Source organism: Leptonychotes weddellii, chromosome 3 (assembly GCF_054177405.1).
Source record: "Leptonychotes weddellii isolate Sample4059 chromosome 3, ASM5417740v2, whole genome shotgun sequence".
Classification (NCBI taxonomy): domain Eukaryota; kingdom Metazoa; phylum Chordata; class Mammalia; order Carnivora; family Phocidae; genus Leptonychotes; species Leptonychotes weddellii.
In genome coordinates this window covers 121,334,009-121,346,032 of record NC_138371.1, presented here as the reverse complement: position 1 = coordinate 121,346,032, position 12,024 = coordinate 121,334,009, and the positions used below count along the sequence as shown (strand labels likewise).

The window sequence follows — 12,024 nt, the reverse complement described above, 5'->3', positions numbered from 1 at the left end:
CCTGCTTTCAATTCCTTTGGGTATAATCCCCAGGATCACATGGTATTTAATTCTATTTTTAATTTTCTGAAAAATTGCCATACTGTCTCTATCATTTTACACTTCCATCAGAAATGCAAAAGGGTTCTAATTTCTCTACATCCTTGCTAACATTTATTTTTTTCCTTTCTTTTCAAAAAGAAGAACCATCCTTACGGATGTGAAGTGGTATCTTGGTGTGGTTTTGATTTTTCATTTCCCTAATGAGTAGTCTTTTGAGCATCTTATGTTTATTGGCCATCTGTATTGTATATCTTTAGTAAAATGTCTATTCAAGTCCTTTGCTCATTTTTTAACTGAGTTGTTTGGTTTTGTTGTTGTTGAATTATAAAAGTTCTTTATGTATCCTGGATATAAGTCTTAGATATATGATCTCCCATTCTGTAGGCTGCCTTTTCACTCTGTTGATAGTGCCTTTGATGCACAAAAGTTTTAAGTTTTGATGGAGTCCAATTTACCTTTTTATTGTTGCTGCCTGTGGTGTACTATCCAAGAAACTGCTATCAAGTCCAATGTCATCAGGTTTTTCCTATGTTTTCTTCTAAGAGTTTTACAGTTTTAGTTCTTACATTCAGGTCTTTGATCCATTTTAAATTTTGTATATGGCATGAGGTTTTATTTTATATGTTGATATCCAGTTTTCCCAACTCCCTTTGTTGAAAAGACTGTCCTTTTCCCATTGAATGTTTTTTTTTTTTTTTTTTAAGTAAGCTCTGTGCCAAACGTGGGACAAACTCATACTCCTGAGATCGAGAGTCATATGTTCTACCAACTGAGCGAGCTGAAGAGTCTTGGCACACATATTAAAAATAATTTCATCGTATCTGTGAGGGTTTATTTCTAGGCCCTCCAGTCTATTCCATTGGTCTATATGTTTGTCTTTAGGCCAGTACCATACTGTTTGAGTACCATGACCTTGCATTAACTTTTGAAATCAGAAGTGTGAGATCTCCAAATTTGTTTTTCAATATTGTTTTGGCCATCTGGTGTCCCTTGAGAGATTCTGTATACATTTTAGAGCAGTTTTTCTATTTCTACAAAAATGTCGTTGGGATTTTGACAGGGATTGCACTGCATCTGTAGATCACTGTGGATAACAATCATCTTAACAATACCAAGACTCCCAAAACATGAACATGGGATGTCTTTCTATTTATTTGTGTCTTAAGTTCCTTTTAGCAATGTTTTGTAGTTTGCAGTGTAGAAGCCTTTCACCATCTTGGTTAATTTTATTCCTAAGCATTTTAATCTTTTTGATGTTATTGTAAATGTAATTGTTTTCTTAATTTACTTTTCGGATTGTTCACTTTTATTTTTATTTATTTTCTTTAAAAGATTTTATTTATTTATTTGAGAAAGAATGAGAGAGAGAGAACATGAGAGGGGGAGGGTCAGAGGGAGCAGCAAACTCCCTGCTGAGCAGGTAGCGGGATGCGGGACTCAATCCAGGGACTCCAGGATCATGACCTGAGCTGAAGGCAGTTGCTTAACTAACTGAGCCACCCAGGTGCCCCCGGATTATTCACTTTTAGTGCAAAGAAATGCCACTGATTTTTGAGTGTTGATTTTGTATCCTGCAACCTCACTGAATTTGCTTATTAGTTATAACTTTGTGTGTGTGAACAAGTATTTTTCTTTTTTTTTAAAGATTTTATTTATTGGACAGAGACACAGCAAGAGAGGGAACACAGCAGGGGGAGTGGGAGAGGGAGAAACAGGCTCCCCGCTGAGCAGGGAGCCCAATGTGGGGCTCGATCCCAGTACCCTGGGATCATGACCTGAGCCGAAGGCAGATGCTTAACGACTGAGCCACCCAGGCGCCCTGAACTAAGTATTTTCTACATATAAGATCATGTCATCTGTGGCCAGAAATAATTTTACCTTATAAATCTTTTATACCTAAAACTGGTTCAGAAGCTGTTTGGCAACCTTGGTCTATTCATTTTCTCATTCTTCTAGAAAACCATCAGACAGGTGTCTCTTCTCTCCCTTCAAATTTCCATTCTCTCTCCTTTCTTCTCTTTTTTTTTTTTTAAAAAGATTATTCATTTCGGAGAGAGAGAGAGTACACAAGCATGACTGGGGGGCAGAGGGAGAGGGAGAAGCAGGCTCCCCACTGAACAGGGAGCCCAACACGGGGCTCGATCCCAGGACCCTGGGACCACGACCCGAGCCGAAGGCAGACGCTCAACCAACTGAGCCACCCAGGTGCCCCCCATTATCTCTCCTTTCATCCTCATTTGCACTCAGGTAACAGAAGCTATTAAAAGAGAATTTCTACATCTATTTACCTACATATATCTGTGCCCATATAATTCCTCCTTCTCTATATAATGGATAAACAATCACTGTTCATAAGACATAAACCTCTTATATACTAGATTTTATCCTCTTTTGCTTACTTAAGGATATTCCTCTAGCACTCTCCCCTGCATCTTTAGCTTTTCTACTGGATCATTCTTACCAGCAAAAATACTATAATTTCTCTCATCTTAATTTCATTTCTTAAAGATTACTGCAATTTTATCACTGATGTTTTAATAAACACCCTCAGAGGAAGATTTTTTCCTATTTTTATTTCTGTTTTTAACTGAGATACTAAAAAAGAACTGCTTTCTATTTGAAAGCCTGATAAATTTAAGCTAGTAGCAAAAGTATCTTTCCACACTCCAGAAAAATATGGAAATTCTTGACTTAAATGTATTAATAAGCTGAGTAATTCCAGTGGAGCAATTGCAGCCAGATAAATCTCTTTACCTGTGTTTTTTTTTTTTTTTAAGATTTATTTATTTGTCAGAGAAAGAGCGTGCGCAAGTGAGCACAAGCAGGGGGACTGGCAGAAAGAGGGAGAAGCAGGCTCTCTGCTGAGCAAGGAGCCTGATGCGGCACTCGATCCCAGGACCCTGGGATCATGACCTGAGACCTACTGAGCCACCCAGGCATCCCTCTTTACCTGTGTTTAACAACAACAAAACAACAATAATCTCCCAGTCTGGTAAGTTTTGATTTTTCCTTTCCATTTATAATGACCTTCTACTCTGGGGCTGCTAAAGTAGGTTTTATATTATGCTTTCAAAAAGGAGTTATTTTATTTTATTTTTTTAAGATTTTATTTATTTCAGAGAGAGAGGGAGGGAATGAGCAGGGGGGAGGAGCAGAGGGAGAGGAAGAAGCAGACTCCCCACTGAGAGGGAGCCAGATGCCGGACTTGATCCCAGAACCCTGGGATCATGACCTGAGCCGAAGGCAGACACTTAACTGACTGAGCCACCCAGGTGCCCCAAGAAGGGGTTATTTTAAATTAAAAATTTCTTGGAATCTATAGAGGGCTTCCGCTGTCACATGATTGAGATATTCAGATGTTAATACATGCCATGAAAATATTTTTGCTCTTTTGTTTAGACATACCCACTGTGTATCTGTACACTGCTTTGGGTTTTTCAAATACTTAATTTCACTTTTAATCTGGCATCAAAACTATCTGTAATAATTACTTTCTTCAAGTATGCTTCAAACTCTGCACCATAAACCTCTTAAGGAGCTGGCTATAGCCCCTGGGTCACCGAAATGACTATACTGGCTAAGGCCAATGGAATACTACACTCATGGTATGAAACATTGATACTATACCCGGAGAAAATTTAAAATTAGCCATGCTGTAATATCTTTAAGAATAGGCCTAAATTACGGGGTTTAACTAAACTGCATGATAATTTTATTAAACATAATAATTTTGGGGAGCCTGGGTGGCTCAGTCGGTTAATACAGACAGACACCCCCCCCCCCACAAAATATTAAGGTCTGTATAATTAGGACCTATCCAGTATTTCCTACTTCTTTCCAATTAGAACCCTCTACCACTCTAGTTAAAAAGTCTCTTTTAAGAGACATGACAACCCAATACAGTATGTGGATCTTTCTGAAATAATCAGGAATTTTAAGAGAAACTAAATGTTATTACGGTAGGGGATTATTGTAAGTATGAATAGCTATATATTAAAAAAAAAAAAATCCCTATAAGTTAGAGAAGCACAGGAAGTATTATGAGTGGACAAAAACTGATCAGGCATGTGCTGTGGGGCCACCAGGTAAATAGTAAGTGGAATAAAATTACTTATCATGCTTTTAATAAATTGTTTTCCAGTTCTTTCTTCTCCTAAGTTATATATTCCCACCTGGTCTCTGAATCTTCACTGAAGCTACTGCTGGAGGCTGAAATACTCACTAATCTTACCCTTCCCATTTATCCCTACTTTAGAGGACAACTTAAGTGTACCCTCTCCAGTGCATTCTTACTTCAGCCTTTCTGGCTGATACTGAATTGCACATTTATAAGAACTTTTGAATAGAGAAAATTATTCTCAGTATTGAGTACTGTGCTCAGCAAATAACTGGCTTAATTATTTCATATCTATCATCCATTCAACCGGACTACCTATGTACCAATGCTTCCTGGTATGGCTCACACCATTTCTCTACTCTTATATCTTAGTCCACTACAAACATTATAGTGCCTCCATTCTTTAAACTGTGCTTTCAAGTTTGCTGGCTAAAAGAAAAGCCACATTCCTTAACTAGATATGGAATGAGCCCTACTGGCTAGATGCAGAACCAAACAAAGAGAGCTATTAAAAAAAAATTAGAGAACAGTACCATTCAGTTCTTGCCTTTATTTTTATCAAAGTCTTAGTTCCAAGTGTGGTGGTTTATATTCTGGCCTGTGGGCTCTTAATTATCTTTACTAGCTTTTGATATATATCAACTTTTTATTTTTATGATCTTCTAAGAAAAAAATAGTCATTTTGAAAGGTGAGACAATAAATGTTTTGCTTAAGAAGTCAACTTGAAGATGAATCTGAGTAAATGGAAATCTTTAAATACCTTAGTTTTCATATTAGGTAACAGATTTAATAAAAATTTAAAATACAATAAAAAAGATACAAATTTTATATAAATTAATGGTTTCTCCCCTCATTTCCTCATAAATGATTTGTTACTCTAATTCTGATTCCATTAACATTTTTGTTTAGGCATATTTACTTTCTTAATGCTGCTGTAATTTCAGTTCATCTAGTTTACATAAGGCATTACTGCATTTAACAAAAACATTAAAAAATTCTAGGTATGTCTCCTAAGCTCTAAAATCATCATCCTGAGGGCAAAAGAATTTACTAGTCAATTTCTGCAATTCCAATTTTATCAATATAATAAACAGCAGAAATAATTTACTGAGGCAGCAACGATACAGAACAGTGAATCTGAATCTGGAAGACCGAAGATGGAATCCTGGCTCTTTGCTTTATGAATCCTTATCTTGGGTAAGTTATTTCAGTACATGGAGCCTCGAGTTTCCTTTTTGTAAAATGGGTTATTAATGCCCAGTTCATAGCCCTGTTAAGACTGTACAAATTTAAACTTTTATGAGCACATCTAGTAGTGAATAGGTGTTTAATAGATGACTGCTGAATCTAACTTTATAGGTTTTGAAACATACTTTGGGCAAACAGGGTTTCAGCAGACTGTGATTCAACATGAACCAACAGTGCTGATGACAAAGAGAAAGTTAGTGGAATCAAGCAGGCTGCATTAACAGATCTCATTCATAAGAGAAAGACTGTATTGTGTACCTCAAACCACACAGAGTACACTCAGTTCTGTACAGAGTATTTTTAAAGGAATACTGAAAAAATGTAGTGGATCCAAAAATGGAATATCCAGGATACTACTGATCGAGAATTCATACTATGAGAACCAGTGAAGGACTTAGGTATGTTCAGCCTAGAGAAAAGACAGAAAAACTATTTTTAGAAGACCTATCTAAGGCCAAAGGATGAAATTATATACTGAACTGACATCTCTCTTATAAGAATTTTATTTTTTATCAATTATTATAACTGACATAATTTATACCATTAAAGAAAAAGCTTATCTATTACAGTTCTAATTCTGAAACTCTGAGGGTTAAAATAAAATCAGTATAGATCAATTAAAAAATTGACTTTTAGGGGCTTCTAGGTGGCTCAGTCAGGTAAACAGCCGACTCTTGGTTTTGGTTCAGGTCATGATCTCAGGGTTGTGAGATCGAGCCCCGCATGGGCCTCTGCGCTCAGTGGGGAGTCTGCTTAAGATGCTTTCCCTTCCCCTCTGCCCCTCTGTGTGCTCTCTCTCTCAAATAAATAAATAATATTTAAAAGAACTGACTTTTAGAAAATCTCAGTGTATTTTACTAAGCTGTCTTATTAAGGATTTGGAGGACAATCTGCATTTAAGTTCTGACAAGAGGGCATTAAATACAAGGGACATAAAGAAATAACTTGAGACAATTTAAAGAAAATGAAACAAAAAAATTTTAAGAAATTTATCTATTGGATATAACAGAAAGCATGAAACTGATAGTCTAGACAAAAAAGTCAGGTGTGACTGCTGACAACTTGACATATATCTATTTCAATTCTGCATTCAATTTATTCCTGTTTTATATGGAAATCACTTTGAAAACTCAATTTCAGACAATAAGATAGTGGCAAAGGACAAGACTACATTGAATAGTCTAGGGATATTACCTATTGTATTTAAGCTTAGAACCTGAAATCCATATTACAGCAGAATTTATTGTATTTGTATGTTTATTTCCTATTTTAATTAAGGCCTGTGCTATTAAATTTTGCCTTGTTTTCATTTTCCTAAGAAAACATCAAAAGTAACTTCATAAATAAGAAATTCCCTATTATTATTCTTTGAATCATCCATCTTGAACTGAGAAGTTGTTCAGGGTAGGAAAATAATGACTCCAACTCCTTTCTATAATTTTGGCACTAAAATTCAAATTTTATGCCTGCAATTTTGTTGAGAGCAGAAACACAGCCTTGCACAGACAGAAGATCAGGTTTAATAATTTAAATTATTCTGTTAAACACATATATGTCAAACATTAAGACTTTAAGGATAGGAACAACTGGCATTTGATTAAACACTAACTCTCGGAAAGAGTAGTTATTTGAACAATGACTGAAAAATGGCTGTGGCACATTGTAAATTTTCTCTATGTTCATAAACCATAGAATATACCCCTTTAAGAGCTTAGATTTGATATCTTTAACTAAATTAATATCAATTGGTCGTTTCGTAAATTTGCAAACCTTCTTTACCACCAAATGCTGACAGTACCTAGCACCCTTAAAATTTTTTTGATTGTAAACATTGCTTACTACTAATCCAAGTGCCAAAAGAGCAATTTGTTCTTTTTATCTCCTTTGGCACAAATCTTTCTCCCGGAAACATTCACATTATAAAATTATTCAAGATAATTAAAATTTCCTCATGAGTGCCACAGGTAGACAGCATTTTACATAAGAGTAATTTTCAATCACAAATATGTTAAAAATAGAATATTCAGCTATATTAGTGACTCATACCAAAAGCATTACATTTTCATTGAAAACAACACATTTTATATCATCTGCCATTATTACTTACTGCCCTACTCATTACAACATTCTGATTTTTTTTGTAGTACTTTTAGACAGTCCCATATTTACATTATTTTTTTTTTTTGAAAGATTTTACTTACTTGAGAGAGAGAACATGGGGGAGGGGGCACTCTGGAGCCCTTGATCCCAGGGCTCTGGGAACATGATCCTGGGATCCTGACCTGAGCTGAAGGCAGATGCTTAACTGACTGAGCCACCCAGGTGCTCCTACATTATTTATAATTCAAGAACCGACACTATTTTCTAATATAGTAAGATTACATTTCTAAAAACTTATCTGGATAGTCCAATGTAAGAAATAATTTTTTGTCATTTCTATTTATTAGACTAGTTCTTGATAGGAGGCAAATAATAAGTCTCCTGAATTACAAGGTAACTTATTTCCATGACCTTTTTTTATAGGACTAAAAATGACAGTCCTGAATGAATTTTCTGCTTTATCTTCTGTTTCTTATTTAGAAAGTCAGTGTCTTAAAATTTTTGTTGTTGTAGATTAAAAAGAAGCAATGATCTTAACTGTTAACAGTGCATCTAAAGGTGTTCTTTCATTTAGCACCAAATGATATATCTAGTTATTTTAAGTTTATATAACAGAAATACATAATTTAAGTACCTAAAACTGCAACATAAAAAAACCAAAAACACCGCTCAAAGAAGAAAAAGTGGGAAAAAAAGGAAATATGATGATTTCTGAATGTTTAATGTTAAGTAACAAATATATAAAATATATAAAAATGAACCCAATATATAAAAACGAACCGAAAACACTGCAATTATTTAATTCTGACAGCATCAAATATATGAAACACCAATATTCTACAACTTCTGGAATACCCAATTCCACAAGTGGGGAACAGCTTAAAAAATATCCCTTTCTTAAAGAAAGAATGGCATTAAACAAACATAAGAGAATGACAGAAGAGGGGATATACACACATAATCATAATCATAATTATAATCACTATCATTATGTACCTATTTTTCTGGGTACTGTTTAATTGGAAAATCACCATTTTAATAACTCAGATTAAAGAGAACTCCAGACATACTTCCTAGAACAGACAACAGAAAGCATTCCAATTATAAAATATAGCAAATGAACCTATCTTTAAAAGATGCTGGACATTATCCAAGAAAGGCTGTTTGCTTAGAAGTTTATAAAGGAGATGAAATAAGATTAGGAATGTGATGTTATCTATGCTTATAAATCTGTTAGGAGTGAAATGATACCTATTTCTTTTTGAAAAGTTGACTGCTCCCCGGTCCACAGTAGGAGTGCAATACCAATCAAAAAGATTTCTTTTTCTAAGAGTTAAGCTGAAGTAAAACTGAGCTGGCTTCCAAGGGACCAATTAAGGAACTTATGCCAGGGCTATATGGGATTCTTTGGGGATTTGTAAATGTTTCCATTCTAGTTTTCCAGAGACAAAAATATAAAAAGGAAAAAATTAAAGAAGTGACCTGTGGTTTTTGACTACTACTCTTCAAACTGGCTCATTAATAAAAGTTTTCAATATTTAATTTTTTTCTACCCTAAAAACTATTTACTGAGTTCAGTGGCTGATCTTCTATGATCATAAGGTCACTTCTCAACACATATACATTATTTACCAAGTCACTAATGCAATGGTATTAGATGAGGTAAGAGGAGAATCTGATGCACTAGTTTTCACTTAAATGGGCCATCCTTCAACATCAAGGACAGAAAACAGATGCACTTGAGTTTCTTTTATTTAGAGATATAGAATTAGCTCAAGGAATAGATAGAAACGAATCTTTTTGGTAACTGATATCCGGAAAATAGTTATCTTGCATAGTTATGATGACCTTGATTTGAGAGTTTTTCTACGGGTATGACATTAATTTCAGCTAACCTGTAAGAGTTTTTCCCTTAGAATTTTTAAGTTTCTCGGGGCACCTGGATAGGTCAGTTGGTGGTTAAGCGTCTGGCCTTCTGCTCAGGTCGTGACCTCAGGGTCCTGGGATCGAGTCCCACATCGGGCTCCCTGCTCAGCAGGGAGTCTGCTTCTCCCTCTCCTCATGCACGCTCTCTCTCACTCTCTAATAAATAAAATAAAAAGTTTCTCAAAAGTTATATCAATCAGGGTAAAAATGTTTCTTATTCTCAGAAAGGTGTGCATGTGCATATATCAAAGGAAGGAAAAGTGATTGCCTTCCTGGTTTTTCCTACCTTCTGAAGTTTAAAAGTTAAATTTTAAGTATCTCACAAAAAAGTCTGCAGTGCAATCTAGTGAAATGCAAAAATAAATAAAAAAACTATTTTTCAAGTGAAGAAAATACTTCCAATTTATAAAACCATAAAATAACTGTAAGTCTGATTAATGATGATAATAAAAAAGATAATTAGTTATGTATAAATTCATTTGAAGGAAAAGTGTTTAAAATTGTGATTCTCAGATTTAGAGATGATAGGGCCTGGCTGTAAAATACTTCTCAAAATCGAAACTTACCCAAAGCAATGGCATTATTCTCGCTCTAAATTGGATTAAATTAATATCAAACTTCAATGTGTAGGAGGTAAGGGGAGGTCAGAAAGTTGTCAATCTAGGGGTGCCTGGTTGGCTCAGTTGATTAAGCGTCCGACTCTTGATTTCGGCTCAGGTCATGAGATCAAGTCTTGCATCAGACTGAGCATGGGAGCCTGCTTAAGATTCTCTCTCTCCCTCTGCCCCCCCAACCCCCCGCTCGCTCTAAAAAAAATGTTGTCAATCTAGGATAGTAGGAAAAATTTCAGAAATAAAGCAAAACCTGTAACCAAACACTTTTTATAGCAATGACCGAGGTTAATACTAAATATTAACTGAGAGTTAATACTTACAAGGTAAGAATTGCTGGGCTAAGTAGGGGGACTGTTTTATTATGGTCTTCATTTTATCATTATTAAACCTAGGAAAAAAATAAGAGTGAAGACTTTAAAAATTTGATCACATTATTTAAATTAGAAAAATTTCAACTGGGGTTGATAATCACGGTTTTCTGATATAGCACAATCACAGATTATAAACACCCAGCAGCATTTGTATATTTTAGTCTGGAGTGTTATCATTAGTTTTTTAAATTCACTTTTCTATTACTATTACCTTCTCAAAATTTAAAAGTCAAATATGTAAGTGCAACTAAAACTCATACTTCAGTGTCTAACTTGGAACACACTGAGTTTCTAGAGGACATCACATAATTGCAGATATTTTAAGATAAATTCAAGATCATACCTCAAGATTGACTAGTCTCTCTCACGCACATAAATACACACATGTATACAACTGCAAAGTCTAAAAATCCATATATTGTCCAAGAATTCTACTGTAATAACAGTATAAATACAGAGCTTAAGTTGGAGTTTCAAATGCTTAAAGAAATGTCTGAAAATAATGTTATGATCTATACCCATAACAAAAGAAAATACTATTATGAAATTGCGTGAAAAATGGAATGGTAGTGATAAGAAAAATTGTTTCCAAGGTTGTCCTTTATTTACAAGAGTAGGAAGTATTAAAAGCCAGTATGCAGGGGCACCTGGGTGGCTCAGTCTTTAAGTGTCTGCCTTTGGCTCAGGTCATGATCCCAGGCTCCTGGGATCGAGCCCCTCATCGGGCTGTCTGCTCAGCAGGAAGCCTGCTTCTCCCTCTCCCACTCCACCTGCTTGTGTTCCCTCTCTTGTTGTCTCTCTCTCTGTCAAATAAATAAATATTAAAAAAAAAAGCTAGTATGCAAAGAAAGGAAACATTACAGCTTATCTTTAAAAATGAAAAAATTTAAAAATATCCTAACTTAAACTGGTTAGAATGTTTACTTTCTGTGGGCCATGGCTGTAAGTTGTAGTTCTTACACCAACTAATGCTTAAGCACTTAATACAGAATAGAGTAAGTAGAATAAACTCATCGATGCTTTTAATGGAGCATTCTAAGTACACATCTTATTGTAGAATATCTTCACCAAAATAAAGACAGCACATTTTTTGATATATTTGAAAAAATATTTCAAATCCATGGAAAAAAATCAAGACAATACCAAAATGAATCCCCATATCCTACCCCTGGCCCTCTGACTGAATTCTAATATTCTGCCATGCTTATTTTATGTGTCTTTTTTTAAGAAAAAAGACAATACATATAGTTGAATCCTTTTTGTACCATACCCTGATCCCATTCTCCTCTCTCTTAACATAAAATCACAACCTTGAATTTGGTATTTATTTCCTATGCATGCTTTTACACCACTACTATTGTAAATTTAAAACATTTATCATTGTTTTCAAGCTTTATTTAAATGTTATATCATATACACACTTTATATAAATGTTATTATACAATATATAACCTTTTGCACTTGTTTTTGTTTGCTGAAGACATTCATTCATGATCATACACAGAGCTCTCATTTTAATAGCAGTATAATAAACAGTTTATCATATGACTATGCCACAATTTGGCATTCTCCTGTTGCTTAATGTTTACAGTGCTTTTGATTTTT

General features: G+C 34.8%; 1 pseudogene across 1 annotated transcript in view; it reads right to left on the bottom strand.

The window, feature by feature from the left end:
* LOC115942288 (ELAV-like protein 1 pseudogene) overlaps positions 1 to 12,024 on the bottom strand; it is a 36,855-nt pseudogene that overhangs the window by 21,959 nt on the left and 2,872 nt on the right. Inside the window, exon 2 of the transcript XR_014143960.1 lies at positions 10,369 to 10,436. The product of XR_014143960.1 is annotated as an ELAV-like protein 1 pseudogene (transcript). The remainder of the gene's footprint in view (positions 1 to 10,368; positions 10,437 to 12,024) is intronic.